Source organism: Octopus sinensis, linkage group LG3, assembly GCF_006345805.1.
Source record: "Octopus sinensis linkage group LG3, ASM634580v1, whole genome shotgun sequence".
Classification (NCBI taxonomy): Eukaryota; Metazoa; Mollusca; class Cephalopoda; order Octopoda; family Octopodidae; genus Octopus; species Octopus sinensis.
The window spans coordinates 162,016,741-162,032,364 of record NC_042999.1 but is presented as its reverse complement, the minus strand read 5'-3'; the positions used below and the strand labels follow the sequence as shown (position 1 = coordinate 162,032,364).

Below are 15,624 nucleotides of genomic sequence, written 5' to 3'. Positions count from 1 at the left end.
GTAATTTACTTGTAAAAGAAGGAACATCAGAAAGAAATCTCTTGAGTTGGGTTACATATTTCAGTGAATTGTGAGTGGCATCGTTACGTACAAATACATGAGTCCAAGAATTTATATCAGCAGGAACAAAGCTTTTAACATTTTGCAATTTTCTCGTAAAAGAAGGAACCACTTGTAGGAATACGACCGTACGCAAGGAGGTTGGTGACATAGGTCTTCTCTTGTACGCCGCACGGTCGCATCCTACATAACATAATAATAAGATAAGCCATGATACATGAATATATATTATACAGTGCCAAAAGAAATTGATAAAGGGCTACAAACCGTTCTACTTTTATAGAGAGAAGATAGATTTTATTCACAGTGTACAAAGTGAGTTGTGATTACTAGCGTAGTGTTGTATGCATTCATACTACAACACTGGACAGATTTATTGCTTTTAATTTGGAAGCATTAATTAAGGCGGCGAGTTGGCAGACTCGTTAGCACGCCAAGCGAAATGCGTAGCCGTATTTTGTCTGCCGTTAGGTTCCGAGTTCAAATTCCGCCAAGGCCGACTTGGCCTTTCATCCTTTCGGGATCGATAAATTAAGTACCAGTTACGCACTGGGGTCGATGTAATCGACTTAAACCGTTTGTCCTTGTTTGTCCTCTCTGTGTTTAGCCCCTTGTGGGTAGTAAAGAAATAGGTATGGATGCATGCATATAGTATTTGTGTCTGTGTGTTCGTGTGCGCGCCAGAAGGTACAGATAAAGGTGCATGTGAATACAACAGAAATACAGAGCATATTGAGTTATTATAGAGTTATTTACCAGTTCATGTGGTACATGTAATAAGTTCTATAACAAGATTTGGGTCTCGAAGCTGGGACTAGTTGAGTCACTTGTGCAGGTTTCTCTTGATATAGATGTTCTTTCAGATATATACTGCAACTGTTTTCCCGTGGTGATAGTTTTTCACACAAACAGCGTGAGTTGAATCTGTGTATTTGTGTTGTTGTGTAGAAGTTGAAATCTTCGGAGATGGAGACGACGTTGGTGATGATGTTCTGTCTGTCGCTGGTATACAATAGCGTCCTCATAGTATGGTTGGCTTGGCTGTCGTCTGTTGTTCGAACTGGAACATGGTTGAATAAGCTCTGTGTGGTCTCCGACAAGACCTTAGAAGGTCTTGAGCTGAAGGACGATGAATTGTGAAAATACTAGCTTATTTAAAGAGTGAATATGGCTCAATTGAAAGATCCTATCTGAAGGCCGTGATTGTTCAGTTTACACACTGGCGCAAAATAAGTAGAGAGAGAGACAGACCGCGCTAGATGCTAACCAATCAGATCAGTGGACACAAAAGGGTTAACTAGCCAAAGATGGTTGTAATCTCAAATGAGATCATTCCTAATGTTTTTCTCAAACAGTGAGGATTGCTACACTTTGGACACATAAGAAATGCAGTGGAATCACAGGTAGATTAACAGATAAAGTTGTCTTTGTATGTGGCAGATGTGCAGGAAAAATATGCACTAAGAGCACATGAGAATTAGATTCTCTCAAATGCCTAGGAAGCTCTCTTGAGGTTGTAGATAGTTTCTGTTACCTTGGTGACCAAATTAGTAATGGTGGAGGATGCTCTGAAAGTATTTTTTCTAGAATAAGAATTGGGTGGAGGAAGTTCAGAGAGTTATTACCTCTGTTGGCAAAAGAAAGCCTCTCTCTTAGAGTGAAAGGTAGACTATATGATGCTTGTATGTGAACAGTTATACTCCATGCAGAAGACATGCGTAGACTGGAGAGAAATGAAAGTAGTATGCTCCATTCAATGTGCAACTTCAGTGCACATGTACTGCAAAGTGCAAATGTATTGAGAGAAAGGTTGGTCATAAGAGGAATCAAATGTAGCATGCAAGAGAGAAGACTATGTGATGCATATGAATGAGGACAGCTGCATAAAGGAGTGCAGATCACTGAAAGTGGATGGTACCTGTGGAAGAGGGAGATCCAGGAAGACGTGGGATGAAGTGGTGAGGACTGATCTCAGGAAGTTGGGCCTCACGGAGGAAATGCCAATGGTCTGAGATGTCTGGCGATATGAAGTTCTTGAGAAGACCTGGTCATGTCAGCAAAACTGAGTTCTAGAAGTACTATGTGTCCCACTCACACTGAACAAGAAAAGTTCTCACACACTCTACCTCAACAAACCAAACTACGTCTCTACATCTCTTCTCTTCCTCAGCTTCATGCACTACGCTTACCTCCCACTCCCCAGTCCTGTCCTCTTGGCTCTGTGCCACTGTATCATTGCTCTCTGCTTACCCCTAACCTGTGTGTTCTACCCACACACCCTGTCTCACTGTATTATTGCTATCTGCTAGCCCCTGACCTGTGTGTTCTACCCACACATAACAAGAAAACTTTTCCCTCACCCTACCCCAACAAACCAATCTATATCTCCCATCTCTTCTTTTTCTCCCATTTCCTTCTTCATACACTGTGCCTAGCTCTCACTCCCCAATCCTGTACTCATGGCCCTGTCCCTCTGTATCATTGCCATAGGTAGTCCCCTGACTCTCTCTCTCTCTCTCTCTATATATATATATATATATATATCTAGGTTTTTCACCACTTACTCGCACTCTTTAATCACACTTCCTTCACCATATCCTGCCACTTATATTATGGCGTTGGAACCTCAAAGGTATGCCCAGCATTTTCCCACCACCTCTATCCTGCTGTCTTCCACTCTCTCTCTCCTGCACTTCCCTCAGGGTGGGTAACTGGGTATTTCCTTTGCAGTAGCGCACCTGTTTCTGTCTTCATTCCTGGTCTCTCTCTCTCTCTCTCTCTGGCTGGGTATCTTAGTACTTCTACTGCAAGACACTATAACCTTCCATCATAACCTTTCATCATAATCTTTCATCATCCAACACAAGATCACCTCCTCCAATGCCTCCACCCCTCTTGAAAGTTTTTTGTTTTTCTTGTTTTTGTCTTGCAAATACTTGGTGACCCTGTGAGGTAAGGTGCCACTTAAAAGCACCCAGTCTACACTGTAAAATGGTTGGTGTTCGGAAGGGCATCCAGCTGTAAAAACCTTACCAAAACTGACCTCACCTGTGCTTGTGCCATGTAAAAAGCACTAAATTCACTCTGCTGAGTGGTTGGTGTTAGGAAGGGCATCCAGCTGAAAAATCCTGCCAAAACAGGCACAGAAGTCTGGTGTAGGCTTCTGCCTGGCCAGCACTTATGAAACCATCCCACCCATGCTAGCATGGAAAGTGGATGTTAAATGATGATGATGATGACTTCCTCATTAGCTGAGAATTTATTAATTCAGGTTGATATATTTTCTACTATTGATCAGGTTATACTTTTTGGGTGATTGTTATTTTTATGAATGTATTTAAGGTTTGTATTAGGTTTGTGATAAGGCCTGTGTATACCTGTAATCTAAATTAACATCAAGAAAGCTGAGTTATGTTCCTCTTCTATAGATACTGAGAGTCCTATGTTTTTAAAGAGCCTAAAAAATTATTTCCTATATTTTTCTATGTCCCACTTTGAGGAGTTAAACAGGGTGAAAAGTGCATCATCCTGTATAGACTCCTTCCTATTTCTGGGAGTTCCTTATACAGGCAGATTAAAATGTACATCCCTACTAAATCTGTTACCTGTGCAGAGTCTGTTGATCCCATATTTATATTGAACATCTCTGGTATATCCTTTCTCACCCAGTACTTTCCCTCAAATTTTGTAATTGATTTGCTAGCTGCTAAAATAATGTCTACTTCTACTCTAGTAAGTGATGAGTTTTTCCTAGTAAACATGCATGCCTTATTTAAGAGGATAAGATTAATTGAAGCATAATAGTTAGATATGTTGATTTGCATGAATCTTGTCTTATTTTCATCTGGAATTACCTCATGTGACCATAGTTTAAGCTTAATGACATTTCAAAGTGTAGTTATGTAAGCTTACTTATCCTACCAAGGTCAATTTAGAAGGGCAAATGAGCCTAACAGTAGGGTTAGTGTAAAAGTTAGGTTTATGGTCCTTAAGATTAATTGTGGAGGTTTAGGCTTGTAAGGTTTAGTTTTATCTGCTAAATTATAATTTTCCATAATACCTTTAGCTTGCAGGTTAAGCTGTGTAAGGTTGTTAGGATTTGTGACTTTACAACTTTTAGTTTATCTCTTCTTTGCAGTGTATTGTAATGGCAGTGGAGTAAATGGTACAACTTTGCACCGTTTTATCTGCCTGTACTAAAATTCCTTCTTTTTTTCTCAAGCTCATTTGTTAGGGAGTTTAGTTTCTGGGGGTGTTTATTTATTCTTAGTGGGAATTTACAGAATTTAATATTCCTAACAATATTCCATAGTTCATCTTCAAAGTCAGCTAGGTTTAAGTTAAGTGGCGGGTATTTCCTTGTTTTAAAAATTCGCTGTATCTGTTCATCTGTTGCGTTGTTGTTTGAGTCTTCCTCTTTTCTGTCAAGGAAGTATGCCTGCCATCTCTATCTATGTATGAAAGAGTTGGTTTTGTATATTAGGTCTTTAATATATTCTTTCTTTGGTGGTATTGGAATATCCTTAAGGGATGCATTGATATTAATTCTCTCCATTCTCTGGTAGTCTGCCTTTATTTCCTTGTTAAAAAACGAGAGTTACTTTGTAAAGAATACAAAAGGGATAAATTATCCTGGCGGATACCAAATTATCTCCTCAAATGCCAGCTATTGACAACATTTGAATTACATAGTACTTCAGTAGTGTAAAACATGGCAGAAGAAATTTCCTAACACCTGATCTGGATATTTCATACAGCGTTCACTAAAGGTTTTTCGACAGCAATTAACTTAAGTGAGGGCATGGCTAGGCTCCAACACCCCAGATAGACTTAAACAGTGACCTCAATTTTTTGTGGTTTCTGTTCTTAACAAAACTATGTAAATGTAGGTAGGGGATACATTATTATTTCCAAATGTCACAGATAATGTCATAACTTGCACCTCCTGTTTTCCTAACTACCATCACCACCCACCATATACACATACGAATATAACAGAAAACAGAAAAACAATATTTAGCTGTATTCCTCACTAAAACTGTGGCTTACTGTTTTCGTAAATTGGTTCCAAATTCCTCTAAATTATTGTTACAGATTGATATTATGATTATGGTGGGGATGGTGGTGCTGGTGATGATGATGATGTTAATGGCAGCTGTGTTGTAAGTGGTGGTAGTTCTAGTAATGAGGTGAAGATGTTGATGATTGTGGAGGTGATGGATTTGATGAATGTGAATGTAGTGATGGTAATGAGATTGTGAGTAGTGTTGGATATAGTATTTGCGACAGGGATGAGGATGTTGGTAGTTGTAGTCAAGACAGAAACAGTGTGGGTGCATTTAGTTCCAGGTCAACTCAGATGTAGTAGATCTATGGTTAAAGGCATTTTAGCCATGATCATTCCAATCTTGGTCTGCATTATCCAGTATATCTGTTTTTAAGATGGTAGGGTCATCATCATCGTCAGCATCATTTAACATCCGTTTTCAATGCTGGCATGATTTGGACAGCTTGACAGGAGTTGACCAGCCAGGGAGCTGTTCCAACTCCAATTGTCTGTTTTGGCATCGTTTCTACAATCGGTTGCCCTTCCTAATGTCACCTACTTTACAATGTGCTGGGTGCATTTTACATTCTACTGGTGCAGGTGTGTTTATGCAGCACTGTCACAAGTGCAACTGTGCAATTTTACCTGGCTTGATGTGCCTTCTCAAGTACAGCAAATCACTATAATTCCTGGTCCCTGGTTATTTCCTCAGTGAAGCCCAGTGTCTGAAGATCCTTTCTCACCACTTCGTCCCACGGTTTCCTGGGTTTACCTCTCCCACAGGTTCCCTCTACAGTTAGAGATCAGCACTTCTGGTGTTCCCTCCACAATTTGAGATTGGCTTGACTGCTATTTCTTTTAGGCTGAATGGTCATGTAGAAGCTTCCAGTATTATTACCTATATAAGAGTGATGATATTAATTACTCTTTTATCTCAGTTATTTCTCTGTTGCCATACTGGAGCACTTCCTTGAAGCAGTTTAATTAATCAAATTACCCCCCTCCCTTTCTTCTTTTTTTAAAGTCTAGTACTTATTCTATCACTCTCTTTTTGCTAAATTGCTAACATATTGGGATGTAAGCAAACCAACACCAGTGTTACTGATGGTGGTGTTGGCAGCAGTATTGTTATTTGTGGTGGTGGGCAATGGTGGTTGTTGTAGTGAGTAATGGTGATGGTAACAGTAGTGATTTTTGTGATGCAGACATTGTGGCAGTAGTAGAAAAGATGGTAGTTGCCAATGTAGTAATGGTGCATAGTACTTAGTTATTATAAGATGTGATGGTAGTAGTATGAATTGTAATAGTCCTGGTGGTGTAGGTGATAGATTTAAAAGTAGCAGAGGTGCTAATAGCGAGGCCTGTGTGTGTTAGTGTAACAGTAATAGTATTGGTGGTAGTGTTTTAATGGTGGGTGTATTGTTGTGTGAATGATGATGCCAGGTGTAGTAGTGGTGTGAGTAATTTAGGTGGTGCTGCTGTTGGCGCTTGCTAGTGATGATCATGTATGACTTCATTACTCTTTACTCTTTTATTTGTTTCAGTCATTTGACTGCGGCCATGCTGGAGCACCGCCTTTAATCGAGCAACATGACCCCGGGACTTATTCTTTTGTAAGCCCAGTACTTATTCTATCGGTCTCTTTTGCCGAACCGCTAAGTAATGGGGATATAAACACACCAGCATCGGTTGTCAAGCAATGCTAAGGGGACAAACACAGACACACAAACATACACGCACACACACATATATATATACATATATACGACAGGCTTCTTTCAGTTTCCGTCTACCAAATCCACTCACAAGGCTTTGGTCGGCTGGAGGCTATAGAAGAAGACACTTGCCCAGAACCATGTGGTTGGTAAACAAACTACTTACCACACAGCCACTCCTGATAATAATTTTCTAAGCCTTTCTTTAAACTTCAGTTACACCTAATGGTAGGTTAAAACCAAAAATACATATCAGCAATAGAGACAGTATTAATACCAAGCAGTAATATTTATGCCCACTTAAATGTGGATGTTCTGTTAGAACAATCTATACTGCAGTAGATGCTATGAGAGAAACTCTCATATGGGCTTTTAGTGCAAAATACATTCTTGCTTATATCACCAGTGGCAGGGAAATAAATCCCAGCCACCTTCAGTGCCAAGACCACCATATGACATGATTTTGACCTTCCTTGGTTTTGGTAATGATGGATGCTTGACTGCTAGAGACAGCAGCAACTCATTCTCCCACCAGCAATATATAAAAAAAAAACAGTACCAGAATAGAAAGTTTTGGATGTGTTTTTTTTTTTAATACTAAAAAAAAGAGATACTGTGAGTGAATTGTGTCAAATATCTCAACCCATTAATATTTAGTGAACCAAAAAAATATAAACATGAATTAATTAGGCGCAGGAGTGGCTGTGTGGTAAGTAGCTTGTTTACCAACCACATGGTTCTGGGTTCAGTCCCACTGCGTGGCACCTTGGGCAAGTGTCTTCTACTATAGCCTCGAGCCGACCAATGCCTTGTGAGTGGATTTGGTAGATGGAAACTGAAAGAAGCCCATCGTATATATGTGTATATATATATATATATATATATATATATATATATATATATATATGCGTGTGTGTGTTTGTGTGTCTGTGTTTGTCCCCCTACCATTGCTTGACAACCGATGCTGGTGTGTTCATGTCCCCGTTACTTAGCGGTTCGGCAAAAGAGACCGATAGAATAAGTACTGGGCTTACAAAAGAATAAGACCCGGGGTCGAGTTGCTCGATTAAAGGCGGTGCTCCAGCATGGCCGCAGTCAAATGACTGAAACAAGTAAAAAAGAGTAAAAGAGATATTTTTGATAAGAATGTTACTGGGAAGAACTCGGAGACCTAGATGGTGATGTGAATGTTGCAATAGTGATAATGGTTTTGGTAAGTGGTAAGGCATTGTTGTGTAGTTAAGATGTTTGCTTCAAAACCACACGATTAGGGGTTTGGTTCTGCTCTAAGAACAAAAATGAGCTAAAGAGCTAACTCAGAGTAGCCAGTGGCATATATTTGAATAAAATAATGATATACTAAATACCATACAATGAGATTATTTGTTTACTATTCTCCCAAATAGTTTGCTCTGAACATTTGTTTTAGCGAATTGGTAACTTTATGCAATATCATGTTTGCTATTGTATTGAAGTAAAAATATATTGAAGTAAAAATATATTGAAGTTTAAAGGTATGTTAAAGAATTGAGCTCTAGAATTTAGTGGATATATTTTCTCCAATGCATAAACACTTATACAAAACTTTAAGTGCGCATGCACACACACACATATGCGCGTAAATATATGTATGTATGTATGTATGTATGTATGTATGTATGTATGTATGTATGTATGTATATATATATATATATATATATATATATATATTATATTAAATTAGAGATAAAACCACTATTAGGCAAATCATACAATGAAAAACTTAGGCCAATACATAAGATTATTTAATTTATATTATTTAAATATATAACAAAATTATTAAAAAAATATAATTAATATAACACTACGATCGTTTCATGGCTGTTAATTTCTTAAAATTTTCGAGTTACAGTCATTCATCAGGTGGTTTAAATATTTAACTTGGCGAGGTGTAATCAATGAACTCATTGATTAAATTAAATGAGTTCATTGATTAAACCTCGCCAAGTTAAATATTTAAACCACCTGATGAATGACTGTATCTTGAAAATTTTAAGAAATTAACAGCCATGAAACGATCGTAGTGTTATATTAATTATATTTTTTTAATAATTTTGTTATATATTTAAATAATATAAATTAAATAATCTTATGTATTGGCCTAAGTTTTTCATTGTATGATTTGCCTAATAGTGGTTTTATCTCTAATTTAATATAATATAATATTTTACTATAAAATTGGATTCAATCCTAAATCTGATTTTTCCCTGTAAGTTTGGATTTATTCCCTAATATTTATTATTATATATATATGTCAATATATGTATATATATCTCACTGGATCACACTTACATATACACATACATAAGACAATAGGATGTAATTTGAGGGAAATTTGGTTGCTACCATGTTGATGTCACCTTCACTGAGAAAGATATATGGACTGATATTAAATGCAGAAGGACAAAAGTAACAGTAATATCCTAAACTCTAGGACTGCAAATTATCAAAATTCCAGAAACATCAATCTAAATCGAAGGTTTCTTCTATTAACTGGCCGTCATGCTGCTTTGGCTCTGTTGTTCTCCACACATCTCCTAAGACCATATCAAGGCTGGAGTGACTGATGAAAATTAAGTTTCTATAATGCCAGAAAGTGAAAGGGGATACATAGTAGGCGCAGGAGTGGCTGTGTGGTAAGTAGCTTGCTTACCAACCACATGGTTCCGGGTTCAGTCCCACTGCATGGCATCTTGGGCAAGTGTCTTCTACTATAGCCTCGGGCCAACCAATGCCTCGTGAGTGGATTTGGTAGACGGAAACTGAAAGAAGCCCGTCGTATATATGTATATATATATATGTTTGCGTGTATGTTTGTGTGTCTGTGTTTGTCCCCCTACCATTGCTTGACAACCGATGCTGGTGTGTTTATGTCCCCGTCACTTAGCGGTTCGGCAAAAGAGACCGATAGAATAAGTACTGGGCTTACAAAGAATAAGTCCTGGGGTCGAGTTGCTTGACTAAAGGCGGTACTCCAGCATGGCCGCACTCAACTGACTGAAACAAGTAAAAAAGTAAAAGAGAGAGAGAGAGAGTAATTTTCTGTATCAAGGTGTCTCTTGGAACAATGTTATTTTTCTGAGGTTATGTTGTAACTGATTTTCAGCAAAAGTAATACCAAAGGGAATTTTACAAGTGGGCCCACTCTTTAAGATGGTGATGATAAGGATGATAATTCTTTCTTCTATAGGCACAAAGCCTGAAATTTGGGCAAAGGGAGTAAGTTGATTACATTGACCCCAATGCTCAGCTGATTCTTATTTTATTGACCTCCAAAAGATGAAGGACAATCGTTTCTAATGTAGGTACAAAGGCTAGAAATTTGATGGGAAGGCATTTTCTAGATTTACTTGATCCCAGCACCAGACTTACGCTTTATTTATCGACCCTGAAAGAATTAAAGACAAAGTTTATCTGGGTTAACATTGAGTTCAGAATGTAAAGAGCCAGAAGAAATACTGCAAAGCAATTTGTTAATGGTAATAATGATAGGACATAAAACCCTTAACAGAGAGTAGTTGAAAACATAACGTCCTTATGAGAGCTGTGTTGCTACTAGAGAACTACAAATTGAACAGAGGAATTTTGTTGGTCAGTTAATGTGGCTTGGAATCATGGAAGATTGTATGAAATATTAAAAAAGATGTAATTACTTATGTTGTTAACCTTTAAGCATATGAATAAATAAATATGTGTATGTATTGCCAGAGAGTGGGTCAGTGAGAATCGAGATATCGTGGGAGAGAAGTGTGTGTGTGGCTGGATAATGGTAAGCTTAAGTGGAGGCGCAATGGCCCAGTGGTTAGGGCAGCGGACTCGCGGTTTTGATTCCCAGACCGGGCGTTGTGAGTGTTTATTAAACGAAAACACCTAAAGCTCCACGAGGCTCCAGCAGGGGATGGTGGTGATCCCTGCTGTACTCTTTCACCACAACTTTCTCTCACTCTTACTTCCTGTTTCTGTTGTACCTGTATTTCAAGGGGCCAGCCTTGTCACTCTCTGTGTCACGCTGAATATCCCCGAGAACTACGTTAAGGGTACACGTGTCTGTGGAGTGCTCAGCGACTTACACGTTAATTTCACGAGCAGGCTGTTCCGTTGATTCGGATCAACTGGAACCCTCGTCGTCGTAACCGACGGAGTGCTTCCAATGGTAAGCTTGCATTTAATGATGTGGACAAGAAAGAGGCGTGGAAAAGTTACTGTGGGAGACTGTTGAATGTAGAGAATGAATAGGATAAAAGGAGTCTCCCTCGTGTGAACCCAACAGAGGGACTGGCTATCCTAGCAGACAGCAGTATGGTAGATAAGGCAATTAAAAACTTGAAAACCGGGAAAGCCCCTGGTCCATCCAGAATCACAGCTGAGATGCTCAAAATATCCAGTATGGTAGGATATGGGCTGGTCACCCACATAGTTAATCACATCATTTAGGAAGGTGTAATACCCAGTGACTAGCATACCAGCATAATTATCTGTTACAAGGGTAAGGGTAATGCTTTAGATAGAGGTAATTATAAAGGTATAAAACTCCTGGAGAAAGTTATTGTTCAATTCATTAGGAGTTGAATTAGGCTAGACAAAATGCAGTTCAGCTTTGTCAGGGAAAGAAGCACTACTGATGCTACTTTCATAGACAGTCAACTGCAAGAGAAGTATTTAGCTAAGAATAAACCATTATACCTGACATTTGTTGATCTAGAGAAAGACTTCAATAGAATGCTCTGCTGTGTGATATGGTGGTTTCTGAGGAGGCAAGGGAAAGATGAGTAGCTGGTGAAAGCTGTATAGGCCATATACAAAGATGCTGTAAGTTAGGTGCGAGTTAGCTATGAGTACAGTGAAGGATTTGGTGTACAGGTAGAGGTTCATCAAAGTTTAGTCCTTAGTTCCCTCCTTTTCATCATTATCCTTCAGAGGAATTCAAGACTGGAATATGAGAACAACTGTATGCCCTTATAGTGAATTTCATATCAGAGCTAGACAAGAAATTCCAGGTGCAGAAGCACCTGGAATCTAAGGGCCTTAAGGTTAACTTAGCAAAAGCTGAGGTCCTAGTAAGCAAGAAAACTGATAAAACCCTATCCCCCTCTGATAGGTGGCCCTGTTTGATTGTAGAAAAGTGCAGTGGGTTAATAGGAAGGTTATCAGAGAAGATAGTTTTCATATGTGGAAGATGCACAGGATCCATAAAAACTTGGGAAACTCAGGAAATTGATTCTCTCAAATGCTCTGGTAGCTAATTAGAGGTAGTAGATAATTTCTGCTACCTAAGGGACCAAATTAGTTGTGGGAGAAGTGCATTGAGAGCATGATAGCTAGAATAAAAATAGGGTGGAGAAAATTCAGAGAACTTTTACCTCTGTTGGCAATGAAAGTTTTCTCTCTCCAAGTGAGAGGATAATTGTATGATGCATGAATATGGACTGCGATTCTACATGGTAGTGAGATGTGGGCCCTGAATGCAGAGGACATTAGAAAGGAATGAGTCTAGTATGCTCCGCTGGATGTGTAATGTAAGTGTACTCGTTCAACAGAGTGCTGGTGTTATGAGAGAGAGAGGTCAGGCATTAAAGGAATTGGTTGTTGTGTGCAAGAGAGAAGGCTGTGCTGGTTTGGGCATGGGATGCGGATGGATGCCAATAGCTCCATGAAGAAGTGCCAATCACTCAAAGTGGATGAAACATGTAGAAGTGGGAGACTCAGGAAGGCATGGGATTAAGTACTGAAGAAAGATCTCAGGACACAAAACTTTTCAGACAAGATGACAAAGGACCGAGATGTCTGGTGCTTTGCTGTACTCAATAAAACCTATACTCTGCAGCAGGAGTGTTAAGACCGATCCTTCTGGTAGTGTAAAGCTCTCAGGGTGGTGCTATGTAAAAGTATCTGTGTGGAACCACATAGAAGTGCCCATGTGGTGCCACTCATCACACTCTGGTTGGTGTTAGGAAGGGTACCCAGCCATAGAAACTGGAGTCTGCCAGCTTCTGTGTTATAGCTGTGATCAACAAACTGATGAAATCTGTTAAACAAGAACAAAAGCGTTAGCATTACCAATTATCAAGAAATTCAAACTTATGCAGATTTTATTTCTACTATCTTACATGTTGCACTGGATAAGGTGGGTTATATTTTATCATTGGGAAAATTATTTTCACAATTGAATAACCTTTCTACCATTAACAGCTCTACTTACCTGTGAAATAGGAGTAGAATTTTTTTTTTTTTTAAATCAGGGTTATGTACCTTGTATGAAGTCACAACTTGGCTTTTCTCCCATAGAATTTTTTCAGATTTGGATCATCTGGTCAGTTAACTGCATTAACACAGATGCAGCCTGTCCTGAGCTCCACTCTATAGTGTACAGAACCAACCAGAAAAAACAGTGCGGTTAGAATGCAGACAAAAGCAGGGAATTTTTGTTGGGATGCTTAGCCTGTTGCTTTCAAGCACTTTATCTGCTACCTTTGTGCCATAAATTTGCTGGGGTTGAGGTAACTGCGAGACTCTGACTGTACAACAGGAACAGTATAGGCACCAAGAAGTTAAGCTATGAAGAAAGTAAAAATTCTACAATCCTTTAATTGTTGGGTATAATCTTAATTCATTTATAAAATTTTGTTCTTAGTATAGGCGCAGGAGTGGCTGTGTGGTAAGTAGCTTGCTAACCAACCACATGGTTCCGGGTTCAGTCCCACTGCGTGGCATCTTGGGCAAGTGTCTTCTGCTATAGCCCCGGGCCGACCAATGCCTTGTGAGAGGATTTGGTAGACGGAAACTGAAAGAAGCCTGTCGTATATATGTATATATATATATATGTGTGTGTTTGTGTGTCTGTGTTTGTCCCCCTAGCATTGCTTGACAACCGATGCTGGTGTGTTTACGTCCCTGTCACTCAGCGGTTCGGCAAAAGAGACCGATAGAATAAGTACTGGGCTTATAAAGAATAAGTCCCGGGGTCGATTTGCTCGACTAAAGGCGGTGCTCCAGCATGGCCGCAGTCAAATGACTGAAACATATATACGACGGGCTTCTTTCAGCTTCCGTCTATCAAATCCACTCACAAGGCTTTGGTCGGCCCGAGGCTATAGTAGAAGACGCTTGCCCAAGGTGCCACGCAGTGGGACTGAACCCGGAATCATGTGGTTGGTAAACAAGCTACTTACCACACAGCCACTCCTGCACTTGCATGCATGTCCTAAAAAAAAAAAACCTTTTAAAACAGTATGCTGACCAGCCAGCACAGCATACTCACAACTACAGTACCATCCTATGAATGACGTTCACCATAATTTTAATGACAGCTACATCATGCCATGTCAGTAAGTCAGCTATCTACTTGTATTAGAGTGAATACATGTTTAGTGCACTCAGTGATCTGTTGCAAGGTTTAACAATGAAAACTTTGGAAGAGCTGTGTGTTTGTGTGAAATTCTGCTTCAGACTAAGGAAAAATTTCTATAGTATTTTCTAATGTTGTATCAGTCTGTGGAGAGGGTCGTTTGAACTGCATGGAATATCATTTGCAGTATCAGTCTTTCAAAGGGTGAAGAAGATTCACTGAAAAGAATCACGTTATAGAAGTGCATGCTGTGATCTGTGAAAACCATTGCCTGTTGTCTGTGAAGTTTTGAAATAGTAGATATCTGTAAAAGTTTGTAGAACATCATTTTGAAAGAAAAATTTAAGATGCACAATGTTGCTAAAAACAATTATGAACAAAAAAGAGAACCTAGTTACAATTTGTCAAGAACTACTGGATTATCTGAATACTGATTATCTGAATACTGGTGAAAACCTTCACTGATAAGTTGCAAGAGTATGATTACAACGTTAGAATGTTGATTCCTGTAGATTTGTGTCTTGTTCATAAAGTTGAATTACCTTTCCACTGAAAGATTACTAATTTCAAATGTTAGAAGATAGTGCAGAAAATTTGCTATGAGATTTTTGCATTATGAAAACAAGTTCCTGGAGGCATTTCGTATCTGGAAAAGTGTTGGGAGAATATATCAAGTGTAGTTGGGGTGGGGTGAACAAAACACACACACACACACATATACGTTGGGATTCCACATAGTTTGCATCTACCAGATTCACTCACAAGGGATTGGTTAGCCTAGGGCTATAATAAAGGACACTTGCCCAAAGTGCTATGCAGTGGGACTGAACCCAGAACCATGTGGTTGCAAGCTGAACTGCTAAGCCACACGGACATACCTTCACCTATATTTGTAGTCTTATGAGCTGTATTCGACTCCACTAGTCCTGTTTGAGTTGCCTAATAGTGGTTTTATCTCTAATTTAATTTATATTTATACTGTGAAATTTGATTTAATCCTAAATCTAATTTTCCCTGTAAGTTTGGATATACTCCCTAATATAATTATTATTATATATATATATATATATATATATATACTACCTATACCTCTGTCCAGCCAGCTGCCATGATTGACCGTTAGCTCCAAAGTTGTTTTTATTCTCTTTCTGTTTATTTCTTCATATTCCTTCCTATTGAAGAGCGTAGGCTCAAAATGTAAAAGACTTTCTCACCTTCCTGAGCATTAAACTAATACACCTGTTTGTTGTTTATACACCTGTCTTCACCTTTTGTTTTTCTGTAAATCTCAACTATACATATATACGCACATATATAACTTTGTTGCAACCAGCATTAACAGGCTTTCGGGTGCCAGGCAAAAGAGAAAAGTGGCTGTAAATATACCACCTACACTGGTCTGTCATCCACAAACGTGC

General features: G+C 38.9%; 1 protein-coding gene across 1 annotated transcript in view; it reads left to right on the top strand.

Moving 5' to 3' along the window:
- LOC115209582 (zinc finger CCCH-type with G patch domain-containing protein) overlaps nucleotides 1-15,624 on the top strand; it is a 231,482-nt gene that overhangs the window by 67,338 nt on the left and 148,520 nt on the right. The window lies entirely within an intron of this gene.